Source organism: Globicephala melas, chromosome 5 (genome assembly GCF_963455315.2).
Source record: "Globicephala melas chromosome 5, mGloMel1.2, whole genome shotgun sequence".
NCBI classification, from domain to species: Eukaryota; Metazoa; Chordata; class Mammalia; order Artiodactyla; family Delphinidae; genus Globicephala; species Globicephala melas.
This window is the reverse complement of record NC_083318.1, coordinates 132,983,016-132,998,483: the sequence shown is the minus strand read 5'-3', so window position 1 is coordinate 132,998,483 and position 15,468 is coordinate 132,983,016.

Genomic DNA, 15,468 nt, shown 5'->3' with positions numbered 1-15,468 from the left:
TCTCTGAGAATTAGAACTGATACTGGATATTTACTCAATATTCTCCCAAACAGTATTTGCCTTTCAATGTATAAACACAAAACTTGATACTAGGAGTTCTGAGTTCTGATCCCAAATTTTCAAATAGGTACTCTAAGCAATTCAGTGTCTCCGGGTCTTGCTTTCTATCACCTGTAAACAATGGGATTTTATTCATTCATTTGTTCATTCAAGAAATATTCATTGTTGCCTGTTATGCACTTAAGCACCTTCTAGGCGCTGAGGATAGAGACAAACACCACAACGAGCTTGTTCTCAAGCAGTGCACAGCCTAGACAACTAAAGAAGTAAGTATGGACTGTTCAGAAGAGCAGAAACAGACACAAAGTACAAAAGGAAATAACTAACTTGGTTGGGGAGGGGAGGTAGAATTTCACAGAGCAAGAAATTATTTTTTTCTTTTTAAAAAAATTTTTTTTATTTTTTTACTTTATTGGGGCATAGTGGATTGACAATGTTGTATTAGTTTCGGTTGTGCAACAAAGGATTCAGTTATACATATACATATGTCCATTCTTTTTTAGATTCTTTTCTTATATAGGTTATCACAGAATATTGAGTAGAGTTCCCTGTGCTATACAGCAGGTCTCAGCTAAGAGCTCTTAACTCTTAACCCTATGCTTATGCCTTTCAATAGTTTAAAAAATTGTGCCTCTTTTTTGTTCCTCTAGAAGGTGATACAGTGTTGGGGCCCTCCTTATATTCCAAAGCTGGCTTCTTCTGCTGACACAAATGCCTTTCTTCAGCAAGTAGTCCGAATCTAAATGAGATAAATGGTTGTCCTCTGGGGCTTATCACAGAGGAGCCTCTGGGCATTACTGAAGACACTCAATTAGGAGGTGTCATTCCCAGGTGTGACGGTAACAGGAATTAAATCCTAAGAAATTGCAATCCCTTGAATTCCGGGTGACTAATTTGGTTGACTCCACTTGCAAGGTTTGTTCGGCTACTGTAGGTGTAAGGATTTGATTGAGCATAGATCCAAAATCTCCCCAGAGCTGAGTGACCTTGTTAAGCAACTTTGCTCCATCTTTTATTCAGTGAGTTATGCTCAGCAAAGCACGGACATTTTCCATTAACCTCTGAGGCAACAACAAATGTATCCATTTCCCTTCCCTGCTTACTCACCTCACTCCAGTCCTTCAGCAAAATGCCCCTCACTTTCCTCATTTGCCAACTTGTCATGCAGGCTGCGTGGAGTCCCCAAGTAAGACTGCTGTCTGTACCAAAGCTACAGCGTCCTTGAGTTTTAGACTGAGTTCCTGGAATTCTGACTTCTCAAAAGGAATTCCAAACATAATTTAAAGTGCCTAGAGAAACAGAGAAAACTCTTCAGACTAACTGAATATCTGTGTGGAGCTGGATCAAGTCACTCCAGACATATTTACCATGTGCCTAAAGCATCAGGCACTGTACCCACCACTGGAGGTACAATGGCAGATCACAGTCCCTGGAGAAAAAGGGAGGGTGGCTTGTAGAACAGGTTTTAGAGTCTGATAGACCTGGGCTCACATCCCACCTCTAACTTTCTCTGTAGTTTTGATAACACACTTAATTTCTCTGAGCCTCAGTTTCTGCATCTGCAAAATGGGGGTAATGGGTTCATGATGATATCAATGAAATGCTTCGTTTTATTCGTGCAGATAGGAAGCATGCCCAAATGTTAGCTGTTGTTGCAGGGTTTTATTTGTCTTGTTTTGATTGGATTTGGTTTGGGTTTGTTCTGTGTTAGAAAATTGTCAAGGGGAGGGGAGCACATTAAACCAATGATTGTGAAATAATTCCAGACAGTCACACCAATGGACCTTTCTCCTTTTTCAGTAAATATTTAATCATTTATGGAATTAACATCTTAAATGAAATATAAGAGGATCCCTTTTATCTTAATATCATAAGGTATGTTTCATGGGTAGAGACATAAATAATAACAAAGACCCTTAAACACAAGTTTATTCTTAGGAAGAGGGAAATGCTTTGAAGCAGAGTTCTGTTACCGTTCACGTTATTAGCACTGCCCACAGCATAATCAGTCAAGGCCAGGCTTTAGTCAGATGTTGGCTCAGCCACTAGTATCTTACAGGAAAGCACTGAATGCGCTGCTTTGCTGAACGTGCTGAGGAGCCGTCATGCCTGGAATTGTTGCTATGCTACCAGAAAGACTGCAAGCTCATGATCTTCCCACGGCACCCTATGTAATGTTCACAGCAATCTGTTGGGGTTTCTATCAGAATTTCTAACAGCCAAATGGCCATTTGGAAAATGTATGATTCTTTTTATAACCTAGGCCTTGGAACACACATGATCCACAAATGGCAAACGTAATCAAGAGACTGCAGGAAAATTTTCAAGTGTTAAAGATCTTGTTAGTTTCAGCCCCTTGTGTTATTCTCATTAGCATGGGTTCAGTGTGGCATGTCACATCACCAAAGGCTCAAACCAAGCAAAGTGTTGAGTAATAAGATGGACCGAGGCCATTAGAAACTCAGAAGAGGACGGTGACCCAAGGAATCTACAGTTGCTATAGACCCAACATATGCTAAGATGCTATGTTTCTCCTGGCTTCATCCACAGGGACACGCTGCTCGTGAGATAAAGGCCACAAAGGTGATCATACTCCAAGTCACCCTTCCACTCCCGAACCAAGCCCCTATGTCCCCCTGTGAAAGGCTTCCTTGGAGGCCTGCCCCATAACATGCCGTGGGATCACAAAAGTCTGGTTTAATGTAAATATAAGAGAAAAAAGAAAAGGGATTTGCCCCCGTGGGATGTCTGTCCTAAGGATATACTGAATGCAGAATTTGGGGTTAGCAATGAGGGGATTTCTCTTTTAAGTTAGATTCAACTTTTTATTCTGCCCCCCTTGATCTGGTACACTGTCTTCAGGGCGTTAAGTCTCGTAGGCCTGTAGGTCTAGCTTCTGTGCTTTCTATTACTTGCTGCTTTTATTTTCTCTTACTGTGAATTTGCCTTTGATGTTAATTAAGCTCCCTTCAGTGTTAGGAGCATCTCAGTATCTGATCTAAAGCCTTTCACACATAGAAAATAACAAGTTGGAAAGAAAACAGTTCAGTGATAAAAGAGATGTGGAATCTGTTCGAGTTGCTACATTATAAAAAAGTCAGCCCTTTAAGTGGTTAAGTTAAACAGGATGAAACTTGGGTTAAACCATCCCTCTGTGAGAGTTCGTGAACCCTTCCACGGGCACGCTCAGGCCTGGGAAGGCTCCTCGGGCTCTCCTTTCTCTTCAGTGGGTGTTACATTTCAGCAGCTGAACCGCTTTGAAAGTGCCCCAAAGTCAGATGTGACCCAAACAAAACTTCATTTTAGGAACTAAAGAGCAGAGAGTCCATGGTGACAGTCCAAGAGCACATATCAAGGCCAAGACTTTAAAAGGGCCTTTTAATACTGATAACCTTGATTTTTTTATAACAAGTTTGGATCTTGTTTATTTTGCTTTTTTTTGTTGTTGTCGTTTTTTGGGTTTTTTTTTTGCGGTACTTGGGCCTCTCACTGTTCTGGCCTCTCCCACCGCGGAGCACAGGCTCCAGATGCGCAGGCTCAGCGGCCATGGCTCACGGGCCCAGTCACTCCACAGCGTGTGGGATCTTCCCGGACCGGGGCACGAACCCGTATCCCCTGCATCGGCAGGCGGACTCCCAACCACTGCGCCACCAGGGAAGCCCTGCTTTGTTTTTTTAATGTGACATGTCAGGTCAGAAAAGTTAAGGTCTCCTAGGTAACGACACACTCAGGATGCTCGTGGATGGTTACTTCCTGCTGACTGCAGGTACACATTTCCTTTCTGCAGCATTTGTGAGTATTGGTGTCTCCCACAACATGAGAGCAGAATTCTAACTCCACCAATTCTGTAACCTACCTTCCAGGGTGCAGCGACACCTGTAACCAAGCAGAACCGTATGGGGCCTTCCTGGGACAGATGCCTTCCCCATACCCTGTACCGTAGCTCCTCTGAAGGACCTAGGTAACAGTATCTGATGCCCATTCCTGAGTCGTTTTACAGATGCTAAAAGCCCCAGCAAATGGAAGAAGTTAACTACTTGATGACCATGAGCCCCAAGACCTACTGGTGCCTAAGGATTGATAATGTTAACCCCTGTGACCCCGTTACCTCACCATCAATCAATCAGAGAATTGTGCAAGAGCTGATCACATACCCTAGGACTCCCCTACACCCCTGGCCTTTAAAAATGTTTTGCTGAAACCCAAGTGGAATTTGGGTGTTTTGAGCACTAGCTTCCCTGGACTCCTTGCTCGGTGCCTGCAATAAATGTTGTACTCTCCTTCACCCCAACCCGGTGTCAGTAGATTGGCTTTACTGCCCAGGGGCAAGGGGATCGAAGTCTGTTTCAGTAACACACCAGCAAGTACTCCCGGCAGTGTTTACAACAAAGATGATGTCCTCCAGGCACATAAATATTTTATTACTAACCAGAACTCTGCTCCCTGAACCTCAGAAAGGCCACAAGGACCCAATCTGCTTGTTTCCACTCTAACTCAAGACCTGCCCTAGATGAAAACCCACCTAGATACAGCACCCTGCCTACTTTCTCCTGAGCCCTGGCCTCATTTTAGCACATCTTGACAAGTTGGAGAAGACTTGCTTTCATTTTAACACCCCAATCCTACAGGAAAAGCCTGTAAAAGACACAAAATCTACAAGAGTAATATTGTTACACAAAGATAAAAATTTCTGTCTCTTCACAACTCACATAAAAACTTCACTGTCTGAATACCTGACCCAACAGATAACATGAGGACTTCCTACATCTCTCTATAACGGCCAAATGAGGGGGTTTGGAATGTGACATTAGTTAACGGGTTTTCCACACAGCCTTTTGTACAAGAATTGCCTGATAAATGAGGTGAGACCCAGGAACACACACACACACACACACACACACACACCCCTACATATGAGGGAGGGAAAATACATACATTAAAAGACTGTAATTTCTGATGTAGTCTCTTACAGACTACTTTTGGGAACCATTGCTTATACTAAGACACGCTACGATCTCTATAAGGTGACTTACTTGAAGAATAACAGAGGATTTTTTTAACCACAGAAGTGGAATAGTTAACAACTAAACAGATAAATAGCAAAATATTCACATTGATCAGAAGGAAGAGGTTTAGTTTATAGAAAGGAAAGCATGGTGATATTATTACAGATTTGAGGGCATATATATCATAAGGAGAGGTTCAAGTGTCTGCATACACAGTTTTCTCAAATGATCACAGGAGTTCTTAGTTTTTCCCCCAATATGATGCGAACGATATAATTTTTCCCAACCATCATCCCTAACCTCTTACCTTGACCGGAAATAGAGGAAGTTCCCATGTTCATTTTTCTATAACACAGGGGTTCAAGAAGAACACCTGAATTGCAGGAACCGTTGATATTGTCTTTCATCCCCCCAGGATACTAGTTGCTCAACTGCAAACTTAGCACAAAGGTCTCACCATGCCACCAAATGCTAGCTCCAGCCTCAGGGAGTTCTCCAAATCTGAAAGGAAAGAAAAATTCTATACTAACCACTACTAATATAAATTATTATTTGCCTCTTAAAAAAATAGCTAAAAACAACTTAGGCACTCTTAGTCAGCCCTGGAAGAATTTGGAACCAAAATATCCAAGAAGCTTTTAAAAAAATAACTTAAAATATAGTCAGCCTATATTGTAACCGTGAGTAGTAGCCAAAAAACTGTATATAAAACACATCACCCTCATCAAGGAGCCAGTAATGAATACTTAGTGAGGCCTATATAGTAAATAGTTTAATAAGGAAGTTAAAAATAACCATAAATATTGCATGTATCCTTTTGAATATTAAATGCCCATCATTATCAGCGGAGCTTCAAGATGCCTCTTCTGTTAGCATAAGTACCGTGTTACCAACTCCAAGTTCTTACCCCTCACTGCACGACAGGCCAATAAATCAGGAGATGAGTTGTTGGGACAAGGAATAGTAACTTTATTCAGAAAACCAGCAGACTGAGAAGAGGGTGGACTAGTGTCCCAAGGAACCATCTTCCCTGAGTTAGAATTCAGGCTTGTGTTATACTAAAAGGGGAGGGGTTGTGGTTGGTTACTGCATACTTCTTGGCGTCAGAATCCTTTGTTCTTGCAGCTGTCCAGGTAGGTCCAGTCACAATGTTCCTGTAAATCTCCAACAAGGCAGGTGTTATTCTCTGTTCTGCCACTTTTTATCTCTATATGAATGGAAAAGTATTATAGCTTTAAAGGTCGTAACATTGAGAGTGGGCTATCCTGTATATTTCAGGCTATAGGCAACCAACATTCTTGCAGCAAAAGCAACAGAACACAAAGGTTAAAGTAAAAGAAACGGATCCAGTGTGGAGTCAGATTTGTTCTTCCCTATGACACCTGCACACTACTTGAAAAAAAATTTGCCTTCCAGTTAGCTGGTTTGCTAAGAGACAGTCATAGAGGTCTTGCTCACTTAATAGTCATATTGCTAGGGAATTGAAACCACAATGCAATTTTAGAAAATCAAATAAAAACTTGAAAGTGCTTTTCATTATACATTTTAGAGGGGCGGTCAATTGATAGTTTGCTCTGTTAACACTTTTTCCCCACTTTCTTTCCTCTGGTTCTTTAAACTGAATAAACAGAGGAGTGAGTATGAGATAAGCCATTAATGTAGTTATGTCCAGGGTCTGAAAAGTCAGGAAAAAGGATGAATCAAAGAACTGAGAAATGGAAGATGCAAAAGACCACAGAATGCACAAACAGGCATGCCTAGACCATCTTACGTGTGAGCACTGCCAGAGGGGAGCACAAATTAGGAGCCTTTGAAGACCCTCCTAGATCCACAGACCTATGAGGGAGGGAGGCTGTTACTAGGGATCAGCTTCAGAATCCCTGTCACCCAATCTCCATCTCGTAACCAGATTCAGTACTGAGCTTCTGCTTCTTACTCTGTTTAGAATCCAGTTCCCTCGTACAAATATATTTTTTTTCTTAGAAGTGTTTGGCCTCTTGTGCCCTCTTATGCATTAAGGGTTATTGATTTGACATCCATCAAAAGACATGTCAGGAAGCAAAAAGATAGCATTAACTGAAGGCACACACCTAGGTAGAGTGTGTACCCTCAACTTCCCCTCCTACTCAGCCCATAAGCTGAGCAGCTTCGCTCATCTACAAGTGAAATATGTATTTATAAAAATTCTTACTTATAAATAGTAACTATGTGTCCGGTTGTAATTGTTTGCAATCATGGCCAGACAGTGGAAATAAAGAGACGGATAACCTGATTTTTAAACAACAAAACGAAATAGGGGGAGTTTACAGTTGTAGAAGTGGTGGCTTGCCATTTGTTTATTCACAGTCATGGTATTGCACCAAAATTCGTTATAGTCAGTGGACTGTTTAAGCCTGTGCCCCAAATAGCTGATGTCCTCTTAGGGGTCAGCAGAGTAGTGTTCGCCAAATTCATAGAAGAGTATAAGTTTACAAGCACAGATTCTGGAGTCACATAACTCTGCCACTAATTAGCTATACGATCTCAGCCTCTATAAATCTCAGTTTTCACATCTATGAAACCAGGATTATGTCTAACTCACAGACTTGCTGTGAGGATTAAATGTGTGATCATGTGGGTCGAGTCCTCACGCAGAGACTGACACATGGCTAACCAGTAAATGGTAGTAACTTTTATTACTTGTGAAATGAGTGACTGAGGTGACAAAAATGTTTAACTTGTAAATGTTGCTTTAACCTCCTTGTCTTTGATCTGTAAACCTGCCAGAAACAGAGAATGAAAGAGAGCAAAGTTCATTTACCTGGATAATCAGCTAATGCTAATTAAGAATTGGCATATACACACTACCAAATGTAAAACAGATAGCTAGTGGGAAGCAGCCGCGTAGCACAGGGAGATCAGCTCGGTGCTTTGTGACCGCCTAGAGGGGTGGGATAGGGAGGGTGGGAGGGAGACGCAAGAGGGAGGGGATACGGGGATATATGTATATGTATAGCTGATTCACTTTGTTAAAGCAGAAACTAACACACCATTGTAAAGCAATTTTACTCCAACAAAGATGTTAAAAAAAAAAGAATTGGCTATTCTTCTTACTTATTACTCCTCATTTGACTTACTTTTTTATCCTCATACTTTACCTTTTCATCTCAAAACATAATGAAAATGTTTCATCTGTATTGAGACCAAATTATATCTCTATTTATAAAGCAACCAGATAAACTATCTATTGTCATAATTACACTGTCTCTTATGGGACAATTTAGATCAGAAAGTAACTAAAGAACACCTCTAACTCCACAGGAAATGGACTTGTTGCAATTTGCTTCCTTGTCATAAAGGGCTCTGCTGTATCAGATATATGTACCTGCAAAAAAATGTACAGTAATGCACTTTAGACAGTGAGAAACCCACAAGACAGTCTTTCAGAGAGAAAAATTACATTTTATAGTTTATTGTTTTTGAGATTTTCAAAATATCATAAAGTATGTCAGAAGGAAAAAAAATGTTCTATACATTCATGCTAAATAACCATTAACTCTGAATATAGTGGATGTACCCAGCTCTTCTTTTAAAGAGATGCATTACAGTTCCCTTTAATAAATCTTACTGCTCTGCAACTAGATTTAACTAGATGGAGTTTTCTGTCAGACCTTAATAAATGGGATTAGGACTGAAAAAATCTATACATTTTCTAATTTATGACCTCATGCTTAGTATTTAAAAGAAAGGAAGGATATTGGGTTGGAATGTTTCAAAAGGCTAGCACATGCGCCTCAGACACATCATAACTAGAGAGAGATTTCCCTTGTTTAGAGATTGTTAGGCTGGAGACAAAAAAAAATGGAATGTGGTTGTGAAAAGCTCAACTTGGGTTTATGACAAATAGAGCTGTGTTCACTATTTAAAATAAACTCTTTCCTCCCTCCTACTAGTGACTTGTCAAAGGAGATGCATTAATTACAAACCAGAAGGATGCTCTTCCAGTGGCTTGGCGGAAGCCTTTGTTGTTCAGTAATTAGTCATAGGAAATAGTTGAAGGTGCTACTCTCATATGTGACTCCAAACATACGAATTTTGGGGGAAAACTAACTGAACTACTTATACATATACAAATAGTCAGGCTGGGTCTCTTCCTCCACGAAGTCAGAAGATTTAAAAGCATGACTGCAGCTGCCTAGTTTAGAATACCAAATACCTTTTGAAGCAACATGTCCACGTCCTTTGACTAAAGTCCATATTATCCATTTGGAGATGATCGTCCTACCATATGTCAGAATAAAGCCAACTTCCTCCACCAGAAATGCCAAAATTCACCAAGAAGATGTAATTGAGCTTGAAATAATCACCTTTGAAGCATGAAGTGAGATGGTTAGAAGAGATATTTTCAAAAGTATCAAAATGGCAATCCCAGCCTGAACTAGCACGGTGGAATCATGCCAGAGAGGTATTGCTGTCTCAGTGAAGGTAGGAAGATTAAGATACCATCCTTACCCTCTATTCATTATTTAAACATAAAGTTCTGAACTACAGAGGAATGAAAGGAAAAGGAAAATGCTGTATTATCACCAGTGTCTGTGTGAGGACTCATTCCCTGCCAATGAATTATGCCCAGATAACAATGATACACTTTATGAAAAAATTAGATTCTCCTCCATAAGAAGAAGATTTGGATTCTTGTTGAAATCACTGAAAGGAAGGTTAATAACTATTTTATCTATTGTATTTAACATCACTTTTCTGTACAACTGTTCACAGTGATTTTTCCCTGTTGTAAAAGAATAATGTGTTTTTGTTCAAAATATATAGCACTTCCAGCTTCAAATAAGCCTGTTGGGGCCATGTTCCTGGTCATAATGAGTCATTGCTATCCAGATGGAATAATCGGGTAACTGTTTCTCTTCCAGTTATTTCTCAATAACATGGTCTTAGAGTTTATTATAAAATACAGTGGAGAGATCAATAGAGAATGAATGAAAATTCATTTTATAAAATAACAACAATTTGCAGTTCAGAATGCGTCAAACTCAAGCACGCACACACATACACACAAACACAGACTATATGTGGGATTCTAGTTCCTTAGACTGTAAGCTCTTTGATGACATAGCCTGCGTTTTAATTCACCATTAACGCTCCAGCATGTGTTTGGTATCTACTAGGTGCTTGATAATATCATGGACCATGTTAATTATCTAACCTCTAGAAAATGGTGAAAACATTTTGTCAGGTAAGGCCAAATGAATGATTTTCTTCTAGGTTAATCTGGGATACTCCTTTTTGATTTTGCTAAATCTATTTTGGGTGGCATACATTTTTCCATAAAAATCTGCATTATCATATTGTCTATAGTTGCCAATTGTTAATACCACAAACACAGAAATCCTCATGGACTGATTTCTAAGGAACTTCAGCCTTTGTTCAATAGGGTCTGTTGAACTGTCAGATGGACATGGACTCAGGGATGACTACCTTCTGTGTTCTGTTGTCCAAGGCGTTCTCTCCATTTGCGTTCTTTACTAGTGGTTGGCTCCTTTATTAGCAATAGGAAGAGACTTTTGGATTGTTTCTTTGTTTCTGAAAGGACTTCTGAGTAAGGGTTTAACCTAAAAATCAATTCTCGCATTGGACAGAGCAGAGACTTTATGAAACTTCTAGAGTAATACTGTTATATCTATTCCTTAGATGGCATTATTTAAAAACAAAAACAGATTCAATAAAATTCCTATGAAAAGTTCAATGGTATTTTTCACAGAAATGGGAAAACAATCTTAGAATTTGTATGGAACCACAAAAGACCTCAAATAGCCAACACAATTCAGAGAAAGAACAAAGCTGGAAGTATCATACCACAGATTTCAAACTATACTACAAACCAATAGTAATAAAACCAGTATGGTATTGGCATAAAAAAAACCCCCACATACATCAATGGAACAGAATTCAGATCCATAAAGAAACCCCTCAGATAGAGTCAACTAATATTTGATGAGGGAGCCAAGAATACTCAGTGGGGAATTCATGATCTCTTCAATAAATGGTGTTGGGAAAACTGGATAATCACAGGCAAAAGAATAAAATTGGACCTCTATCTTACACCAATACAATATCAACTCAAAATAGATTAAATACTTAAATGTAAAACAAAAACTGTAAAAGTCCTAGATAAGAACATTGAGAAAAGTGGCCAAGATGGCAGAGCAGGAAGACCCTGAGTTCACCTCCTTCCATAGGCACACAAAAATTACAACTATTTACAGAGCACCTTTTTTTTTTTTATTGTGAATGATATTTTATTTAGTTATTTTTGTTTACAACTGAAACTCTGGGAAGTCAAAATTACCATCCTTGCTCGTGAGCTTCTTATAGACACCAGAAAACGTTTCAACATTGTGTTCCACATTGTTCTGCAGTGCTTTATCCAAATGAACCTTTATGAGTCAGCTGCCATCCAGCTTCACGTGGATTCTCTTGCCCACAGTCTTACTTGGGAAAACCAAGTCCTCCAGGATGGCATCATGCACGGCTGTCAGTGTGCTCCTGAGACGTTTTTCCTTATTTTTTGTACGGCTTTTTCAAGTTGACTTAGACAGAATTCTCCTCTGAGTGATAAAGACAGCATGCTTCCCTCTGAACTTCTTCTCCAACTCACGCACTAGCCGGACCTGGATTTTCTGGAAAGATTTCAGCTTTCAGATCTACCTCTGACAATCATTCAAATGTCCAAATACTCATTTTGAGAAGAAAAATGACTAAATATGCTCCATTTTTAAGAAAGTCCTTGTCATTAATGTCTTACCTGTAATCTGTCTTCACCAAGGCCTAATGCCTGGAAATGTGATTTCCTCATAGAGACAAACACAAAACTGTTCCAATTTGCTAACAGGACACTGAAGATTTATAAATTGTACCTCCCATTTCTCTTCTTCTCACTTCAGGTTTTCTTGTCATGCTCCTCTGAGATTTAATCACACACACAACACAAATTTGATGTTCCTCTCTTGCTTCCTCGGAGCTATAATTTTAGTTTCTTTGTTATCTGCAGCATTTATCCTTTCTAGCCCAACAAATTTAGTCACAAGGATTTCTTTTTTGCTCTTCAGGAAGTTACACATTTCATTTGTAATCACGTCCTTGTGCAAAGCAGTAGCAAGTTAGCATTATTCTACCATGTTCCTGCAACAGGTTTTATTTCCTTCTCTCTGAGGCCATGAATTTCTAATTTGTCCTCCATGTATGTGGCATTGATGATGATTGGATTGTGTTAGAGGACCTGTTTACAAAATATTTTCTTCAAATGTGCCATTTTCCTGCTTCTCAGCAGTTTTCTGGGACGTGGGGTTATAAAATTTAAGCACAGTAAAATCTCCTTTCACAAGGCCTAGTCTTGTCACTGACTTATCAGGACCCTGGATGTGTCAGCCTCTTTAAACAAACTGTCTCTGTTCATGACCACAGTCCTCCTACAGGGGTACTCTTCCATGCATTTTCCAGGAAGGAAGACAGAGAATTGGGAAAATTAAATGACTTGCTCAAGGCATCATGTAGTCAAATCCTGTTTCTATTTTAAACAATGTTTCTATTTTCCATTTTTTATACGTATGTGTGACCTCTCAGCACCTAAAATTGATGACACATTTGGGCTTAAAATTATGCGGTTACTCAAAGGAGAGCCCCTTTAGGACACTCACGGCAGATTTGCATTTAACTTACAGACTTAATTTATATATTCATTTTTATTACATATACATAAAATCTACCCAAATATTAGAGGTGAAGGAAGGTGCTGCTTAGACGTGAGTCCACTCTCAAAAACAGCTAAAACCAGGAGCCTGATGGCAAGATAGTCTAAAACAGAAAGTCTGAAATCAGAGCCAACTGTGGCCATTAAGGGGCAAGCAAGCCCTCCACACTACAGCCTCAGAGCCCAACCTGGTCTTTGCTAGCTGGTCGGGGCTCCATTAAAGGCTGAGTCATTACCAAACGTAAGGTAGATAGCTAGTGGGAAGCAGCCGCATAGCACAGGGATATCAGCTTGTGACTGCCTGGAGGGGTGGGCTAGGGAGGGTGGGAGGGAGGGAGACGCAAGAGGGAGGAGATATGGGAACATATGTATATGTACAACTGATTCACTTTGTTATAAAGCAGAAACTAACACACCATTGTAAAGCAATTATACTCCAATAAAGATGTTTAAAAAAAAAAGAAATCTGGGGTACAGTTTTCAATATATAAGTTGAAATTAAAAAAAAAAAAGGCTGAGTCATTCCATGAGATGAGTATATCAGTTGATCATATAATGTTAATTCTGAATCAGCAAAATGTCAGATTTATATTTAGCATTTTCATTTTAAGAAAGAAATGTAAGGTATAGTCTATTTCAGAAAGATAAAGCAGTGTTTATACTCAAAAATGCAAGCCCTCAATTATTTGAAAAACAGTTACTTAAAATCATTCCAGCTTAAGAATTATGAACAGAATTCATAAAAATTCCATTTATGATGCACATAAAACAGGAGTAGATAAAGTTCAGGACTATTGCTGATAAATCAATGAATTCATATAAATAGGTGGAAAATAGTAATCAAATCCTCGTTGTTGTACCCTCCACATCATCATTTTTTTATTTATTTGAATTTGGGTTTTTCCCTCATATGAAAACATATCTAAAGAGCAAGGTGTTCAGCATATAAAATCATCGCCTTTCTCTATTTGCTCTTGGTTTGCAAAGTCCATCTTTTCTTCATTTGTTAATTTTTGCATGGACTTAGAGGGTGCTGATTTAGGATGGCTGTTGCTAGACAAATTAGCAAATGACTCATCTAAAAGCACATGTGTGTTTCCTGACATTCTGACACGCAGTGGCTGCGTCATTGACCTGTGGACCTGTCCCATGCCAGGACATAGTGGGCTGAGTAACTGATGTGACAAGAACCAGGTGAAGACTAGTCTGAGGAAAGACAGGCATCAAGAAGGACAGAAAGGTGATACGGATGAGACGAGAGACCATTTCAGTCAACTGGGTGGCCTTTGTAAAAAATGGGACAAAGTCGAAAGAGAAAGGGTTTCTTGGAAACACAAGCTAAGGTTTCACGAGAAAAGAGAGCACATAGACAAGAAGAGAATTATAAAGCAAGTCAAGAGAACTGAAATCTAGAGTTTCAATTTAATTCAATTACAATTGTCAGCCATTATAAACAAATGGTAATAATTTAATGGAGTCTCATGTTAAGAAGACTCTCTCAAACCCTTAAATGGTGCAGCACCTGCCTCTCCAGTGTTTTGATAAGTGGCTATTCAGCATCTTCTTAACATATCTTAGGTAATGAATTTCTTTATCAAGAAGGACATTCCTGTTATAAAACTGTTAATTAAAAAAAAATTAAAAAGAAAAAACTGTTAATTATTAGAAGAGCCTCTTTTTGGTAATAGTCACTCACCATTGACAGTAGTAGCATGTGAAACACGCAGCAGAAAAACTCCTACCTCCACCTGTTGCCCTTGGAGTATTTACAAGAAAAAAGCCTAATGAGCCCTTCCCCTAGGACAGCGAATATTCTTACCCTTTCATCGTCTAGGCTGTGCTATGATTAAAAATGTCTACACTCCATTTGTTATTTTCCTTACTTTCTGTTTATCCCTCAACCCAGTAACGTCTGATTACTGATAGATTTTTCTCACCAATCTATTTCCTCATGCCTACCTTTAGAATTGTTCTAAAAAAAGACATTTAGGATAGATATGCTAACTATCAGACCAATGGACAAGACTAAATTCCTACATTACCTATTTTTCACATTTATCACCAATTTCCTCTAATCTGTCACCTTCACTGGCTTTTCCTAGTTCTCTGCTACCTTTCTAGCCCCTTTACAGTGCTATATGTATCTTATTCTTTTTTTTTTCAAATTAATTTATTTTATTTATTTTTGGTTGCATTGGGTCTTCACTGCTGCGCATGGGCTTTCTCTAGTTGCAGTGAGCGGGGGCTACTCTTCTTTGCGGTGTACAGGCCACTCATTGTGGTGGCTTCTCTTGTTGCGGAGCACTGGGCTCTAGGTGTGCGGGCTTCAGTAGTTGTGGCAGGTGGGCTCAGTAGTTGTGGCTCGCGGGCTCTAGAGCGCAGGCTCAATAGTTGTGGCGCACAGGCTTAGTTGCTCTGCGGCATGTGGGATCTTCCGGGACCAGGGCTCGAACCCGTGTCCCCTGCATTGGCAGGCGGATTCTCAACCACTGTGCCACCAGGGAAGCCCGTATCTTATTCTTGTATCACACCGTCCAGTACCAGTATTTTTCAGGTTTCCATGTTACATTCTCTTCTTTTTTCACTCTTACCTCTTCCAAACAACCTCATTGGCTCTCATGGTTTTGATTCCCATTCTTAGGCTAACAAATTACAATTCTT